We start from the raw sequence: 6950 nt of genomic DNA on the forward strand, positions 1-6950 counted from the left end.
TCCATGGACTTCCATTGGAAGATCCTCATCAGTTCTTAGCTGAATTCTTGCAAATCTGTGACACTGTCAAGACTAATGAGGTAGACCCTGAAGTCTATAGACTTATGCTATTCCCTTTTGCTGTAAGAGACAGAGCTAGGATATGGGTGGACTCACAACCTAAAGAAAGCCTGGACTCTTGGGAAAAGCTAGTCAATGCCTTCTTGGCAAAGTTCTTTCCACCTCAAAGATTGAGTAAGCTTAGAGTGGAAGTCCAAACCTTCAGACAGAAGGATGGAGAATCCCTCTATGAAGCTTGGGAAAGATACAAACAATTAATCAGAAAATGTCCCTCAGACATGTTTTCTGAATGGAGCATCATAGGCATTTTCTATGATGGTCTCTCTGAACTATCCAAGATGTCTTTGGATAGCTCTGCTGGAGGATCTCTTCATATGAAGAAGACGCCTACAGAGGCTCAAGAGCTAATTGAAATGGTTGCAAATAACCAATTCATGTACACTTCTGAAAGGAATCCTGTGAACAATGGGACTGGTCAGAAGAAAGGAGTTCTTGAGATTGACACTCTGAACGCCATTTTGGCTCAGAATAAAATATTGACTCAACAAGTCAATTTGATTTCTCAAAGTCTGTCTGGAATGCAAAATGCACCAAGCAGTACTAAGGATGCTTCATCTAAGGAAGAAGCCTATGATCCTGAGAACCCTTCAATGGAAGAGGTGAATTACCTAGGAGAATCCTATGGTAACACCTATAATTCTTCATGGAGAAATCACCCAAATTTCTCATGGAAGAATCAAGAGAGACCTCAACAAGGTTTCAACAACAATAATGGTGGGAGAAACAGGTTTAGCAATGGCAAGCCTTTTCCATCATCTTCTCAGCAACAGACAGAGAATCCTAAGCAGAACCCCTCTGACTTAGCAACCATGGTCTCTGATCTAATCAAAACCACTCAAAGTTTCATGAATGAAACAAGGTCTTCCATTAGAAATTTGGAGGCACAAGTGGGACAGCTGAGCAAGAAAGTTACTGAACTCCCTCCTAGTACTCTCCCAAGCAACACAGAAGAAAATCCAAAAGGAGAGTGCAAGGCCATCAACATGGCTGAATTTGGAGAGGAAGGAGAGGCAGTGAACGCCACTGAGGAAGACCTCAATGGGCGTGCACTGACCTCCATTGAGTTCCCCAATGAGGAACCATGGAAATCTGAAGCTCAAAATGAGACCATAGAGATTCCATTGGACTTACTTCTGCCTTTCATGAGCTCTGATGAGTATTCTTCCTCTGAAGAGGATGAGTATGTCACTGAAGAGCAAGTTGCTAAATACCTTGGAGCAATCATGAAGCTAAATGACAAGTTATTTGGAAATGAGACTTGGGAGGATGAACCCCCTTTGTTCACCAAAGAACTGGATGACTTGTCTAGGCAGAAACTGCCTCAAAAGAGGCAGGATCCTGGAAAGTTTTCAATACCTTGTGCCATAGGCACCATGACCTTCAAGAAGGCCTTGTGTGACTTAGGGTCAAGTGTAAACCTCATGCCCCTCTCTGTAATGGAGAAGCTAGCGATCTTTGAGGTGCAAGCTGCAAAAATCTCACTAGAGATGGCAGACAACTCAAGAAAACAAGCTCATGGACTTGTGGAGGATGTTCTGGTAAAAGTTGAAGACCATTACATCCCTACTGATTTCATAGTCCTAGAGACTGGGAAGTGCATGGATGAATCCCTCATCCTTGTCAGACCCTTCCTAGCCACAGCAAAGGCTGTGATTGATGTTGATAGAGGAGAGTTAATCATTCAAGTGAATGAAGAATCCCTTGTGTTTAAGGCTCAAGGATATCCCTCTATCACCATGGAGAAGAAGCATGAAGAGCTTCTCTCAAAACAGAGCCAAACAGAGCCCCCACAGTCAAACTCTAAGTTTGGTGTTGGGAGGCCACAACCAAACTCTAAGTTTGGTGTTGAACCCCCACATTCAAACTCTAAGTTTGGTGTTGGGAGGTTCCAACATGGCTCTGAGTATCTGTAAGGCTCCATGAGAGTCCTCTGTCAAGCTAATGACATTAAAGAAGCGCTTGTTGGGAGGCAACCCAATGTTTTATAATTAACTATTTCCTTTTGTTATTTTATCTTTTTTGTAGGTTGATGATCATGAGAAGTCACAAAATCAATGAAAAAAGCAAAAACAGAATGAAAAACAGGAAGAAAAATAGCACACCCTGGAGGATGCACTTACTGGCGTTTAAACGCCAGTAAGGTTAGCTGTTGGGCGTTTAACGCCCAGTCTGGCACCATTCTGGGCGTTTAACGCCAGAAAGGGGCACCAGACTGGCGTTAAACGCCAGAAAAGGGCAAGAACCTGGCGTTAAACGCCAGAAATGGGCACCAGCCCGGCGTTTAACGCCAGAAATGGGTCAAAACGTGATTTTGAATGCCATTTGGTGCATGGATGACTTTTCCTTGACACCTCAAGATCTTTGGACCCCACAGGATCCCCACCAACCCCACCACTCACATCCATCCTTCATAAAACCCCATCTACCTCACCATTCAAAATTCAAACCACTCTCCCACCCAAACCCACCCATAAAGGCCGAACCACAAAGCCACCTCCACCTCCTCCATTTCTTCTTCTTCTACTCTCTTCTTTCTTCTTTTGCTCGAGGACGAGCAAACCTTTTAAGTTTGGTGTGGTAAAAGTATTGCTTTTTGTTTTTTCATAACCATTTATGGCATCCAAAGCCAGTTCAACTGAGAAGGCATGACCTCAAGCCCATCACTAAGAAAAGGATGGAGCAAACAAGAGACCCCTCTCATCAAGAGATCCCTGAGATGCCTCAAGGGATGCACTTTCCTCCACAAGACTATTGGGAGCAACTAAACACCTCCCTAGGAGAACTGAGTTCCAACATGGACAACTAAGGGTGGAGCACCAAGAACACTCCATTCTCCTCCATGAAATTAGAGAAGATCAAAGAATCATGAGAAAGGAGCAACAAAGACAAGGAAGAAACATTGAGGAGCTCAAGCACTCCATAAGACCTTCAAGAGGAAGAACAAGCCGTCATCACTAAGGTGGACCCGTTCTTTAATCTCCTTGTTCTTTATTTTTCTGTTTTTCGAATTTTATGCTTATGTTTATCCATGTTTGTGTCTTGTGATCATTAGTGTCTTAATGTCTATGCCTTAAAGTTATGAATGTCCTATGAATCCATCACCTTTCTTGAATAAAAACGTGCTTAATTGAAAAGGAAAGAATTGCATGAATTTTGAATTTTATAATAGTTTAATTATTTTGATGTGGTGGCAATACTCTTGTTCTCTGAATGTATGCTTAAACAGTGCATATGTATCTTGAATTTGTGGTTCATGAAGGTTGGCTCTTGAAAGAATGATGAAAAAGGAGACATGTTACTGAGGATCTGAAAAATCATTAAAAATGATTCTTGAAGCAAGAAAAAGCAGTGAATACGAAAAAAAAAAGAAAGAAGAAAACCGAAAAAAAAAAGAAAAGAAAGAAAAAGAAAGAATAAAGTTGTGATCCAAGGCAAAAAGAGTGTGCTTAAGAACCCTGGACACCTCTAATTGGGGACTTTAGCAAAGCTGAGTCACAATCTGAAAGGGTTCACCCAATTATGTGTCTGTGGCATGTATGTATCCTGTGGTAATACTGGAAGACAGAGTGCTTTGGGCCACGGCCAAGACTCATAAAGTAGCTGTGTTCAAGAATCATCATACTTAACTAGGAGAATCAATAACACTATCTGGATTCTGAGTCCTAAAGAAGCCAACCATTCTGAATTTCAAAGGATAGAGTGAGATGCCAAAACTGTTCAGAGGCAAAAAGCTAAAAGCCCCGCTCATCTAATTAATACTGATCTTCATAGATGTTTTTGGAATTCATTGCATATTCTCTTCTTTTTATCTTATTTGATTTTCAGTTGCTTGAGGGCAAGCAACAATTTAAGTTTGGTGTTGTGATGAGCGGATAATTTATACACTTTTTGGCATTGTTTTTAGTATGTTTTTGGTAGTTCTAGTTGAGTTTTTAGTATATTTTTATTAGTTTTTAGTTAAAATTCACTTTTCTGGACTTTACTATGAGTTTGTGTGTTTTTCTGTGATTTCAGGTATTTTCTGGCTGAAATTGAAGGTTCTGAGCAAAAATCTGATTCAGAGACTGAAAAGGACTGCAGATGCTGTTGGATTCTGACCTTCCTGCACTCGAAGTGGATTTTCTGGAGCTACAGAAGCCCAATTGGCGCGCTCTCAACGGCGTTGGAAAGTAGACATCCTGGGCTTTCCAGCAATATATGATAGTCCATACTTTGCCCAAGATTTGATGGCCCAAACCGGCGTTCAAAGTCACCTCAAGAAATCCCAGCGTTAAACGCTGGAACTGGCACCCAAATGGGAGTTAAACGCCCAAACTGGCATAAAAGCTGGCGTTTAACTCCAAGAAGAGTCTCTACACGAAATTTCTTTATTGCTCAGCCCAAGCACACACCAAGTGGGCCCGGAAGTGGATTTTTATGTCATTTACTCATCTCTGTACACCCTAGGCTACTAGTTTTCTATATATAGGACCTTTGACTATTGTATTTTCATCTTGGTTCTTCTGGTTCCCTCTCTGGGGCCGAAGCCAATGATCACTATTGTTCTTATGTATTTTCAACGGTGGAGTTTCTACACACCATAGATTAAGGTGTGGAGCTCTGCTGTACCTCGAGTATTAATGCAATTACTATTGTTCTTCCATTCAATTCCGCTTGTTCTTGTTCTAAGATATCACTTGTTCTTCAACTTGATGAATGTGATGATCCGTGACACTCATCATCATTCTCACTCATGAACAAGGTGACTGACAACCACTTTTGTTCTACAAGCAACCAAGGCTCTAGTGAATATCTCTTGGATTCTTTAATCGGAATCTTCGTGGTATAGGCAGGACCTGATGGCGGCATTCAAGAGAATCCGGAAGGTCTAAACCTTGTCTGTGGTATTCTGAGTAGGATTCAATGACTGAATGACTGTGACGTGCTTCAAACTCCTAGCAGGCGGGGCGTTAGTGACAGACGCAAAAGTATCGATGGATATTATTCCGGCCTGACCGAGAACCGACAGCTGAATTCCGCTATGCTGTGACAGAGCATATGCAATCGCTTTCACTAAGAGGATGGGAGGTAGCCATTGACAACGGTGAAACCCTACACGAGCTTGCCATGGAAAGGAATAAGAAGGATTGGATGAAGACAGTAGGAAAGCAGAGAGACGGAAGGGAAGGCATCTTCATACGCTTATCTGAAGTTCCTACCAATGAATTACATAAGTACCTCTATCTTTATCTTTATGCTTTATGCGTTTATTACCTATACCCAATTGAGTCTGCCTGACTAAGATTTACAAGGTGACCATAGCTTGCTTCATACCAACAATCTCCGTGGGATCGACCCTTACTCACGTAAGGTATTACTTGGACGACCCAGTGCACTTGCTGGTTAGTTGTGTGAAGTTGTAGTGATCACAATTTCGCGCACCAGTATTCTATCTAGGGTTAGTTACCGGACATGTCAGGTTTAGCTTTATAACCGATAGATGAGACTCATCAGCCAAAAGGCAGGCATGCATCATATGCATATTGTTTGAATTTCTTGTTTGTGCATTATTTAGGAATGCCTAAGTGAACTTATCATGTTAATTGTTATATTTTCTACCTACAATATTTGTATTCTACCTGTGTTTGTTTTTTTTTTTTTTGTCTGTTTGGTTATGTGTGCGATTCTCTGGTGTTTGAGGATTAGAGGAAAGGAGAAGGTTTGAGGGTTAGGTTTAAATTGTAGTTGAGATAGAACCCTTAGAAAACCACCTTGATTTATGGTTTCTGTTTTAGTTCATTAAGTTCTATAATCTGAGTGTCGGTGTTCTAGGATTGCCTCTGGCATTTTCGGGACCTTATATCTTATGTACGTGGCACCTTTACCATGCTGAGAACCCCTGGTTCTCTTCCCATACGATATTGTTATTTTTCATATGCAGGTCAAGAGGCACCTCGCTAGGCGTCTGGAGTTTGTAGCGAAGTGGATCATTTTGGGACTTTGTTTTATGTACTCTTATATATGACTATTTGTATATAACTCTCCTAACAACTTGTTTTACTTTTGTGCCTCTTAGAGGTGTATGGAGAACTAGGACCTTTTTGTGTATTTTGGGCTATGGGCTTTGTGTGTGTGTGTGTGTGTGTGTGTGTGTGTATGTATGTATGTATGTATGTATGTAAATATTCTCCGACCAGCCTTATCTTCACAGGTTGAGTTAGGAGCTTATTATCTTGTATTCTTGACCATCTGTTCTTACTTTTTGTATATATATGTTTATGAACCTTAGTTTCTTCATACGCAAGTCATGTTATTTCTGAGTGTTGTGCTTTTATTTTTGAGATTTTGCTTTACCCGTTTTTCAAGGCTCCTTATATAATATATCATTTCCAACATTATTTAATATATATATATATATATATATATATATATTATTTTAGAGGTTGTAATATCACACCACATCTGCTTTACGACTTAAAGCGTAAAGCTCTGTGTGGTAGCGTGTTACATTGAGCCAATCAATTTGTCAGTCAACATGGTAGAGATTGACACTACAATGACTAGTGCTCAAGATGAAAATAAAGACCTGAGGGTTTTTGAATGAAAGAGAAAGCCAATTTATCCTCATCCTAGTGAGGATTTGCTGAGAATTAAAGAATCTGACAGCATCATCGCTATGTGCCCAAAGTGCAATGCTGTTTTTGACAAGAAAGCTACAAAAGAGTTTGAAAAGTACAAAGTTGAAGAAAAAGAAAAGGCTGAGTTGAAAAAGAAGATTGCTGAGAAAGAGAATGAAACTAATGAGCTAAAACGAAAGATAGCTGAAGGAAAACAAAAGTTGGGTGGTCAAA

The 6950-nt window shown here is 40.5% G+C and overlaps 1 non-coding gene across 1 annotated transcript; it reads right to left on the minus strand.

Moving 5' to 3' along the window:
- Nucleotides 1-236: 236 nt before the first annotated feature.
- LOC130964624 (small nucleolar RNA R71) lies at nucleotides 237-345 on the minus strand. Its single transcript, XR_009080712.1, has one exon. It is a non-coding gene; the product is annotated as a small nucleolar RNA R71 (small nucleolar RNA).
- Nucleotides 346-6950: the final 6605 nt, after the last annotated feature.

The sequence above is a fragment of the Arachis stenosperma genome, chromosome 2 (genome assembly GCF_014773155.1).
Source record: "Arachis stenosperma cultivar V10309 chromosome 2, arast.V10309.gnm1.PFL2, whole genome shotgun sequence".
Lineage (NCBI taxonomy): Eukaryota > Viridiplantae > Streptophyta > Magnoliopsida > Fabales > Fabaceae > Arachis > Arachis stenosperma.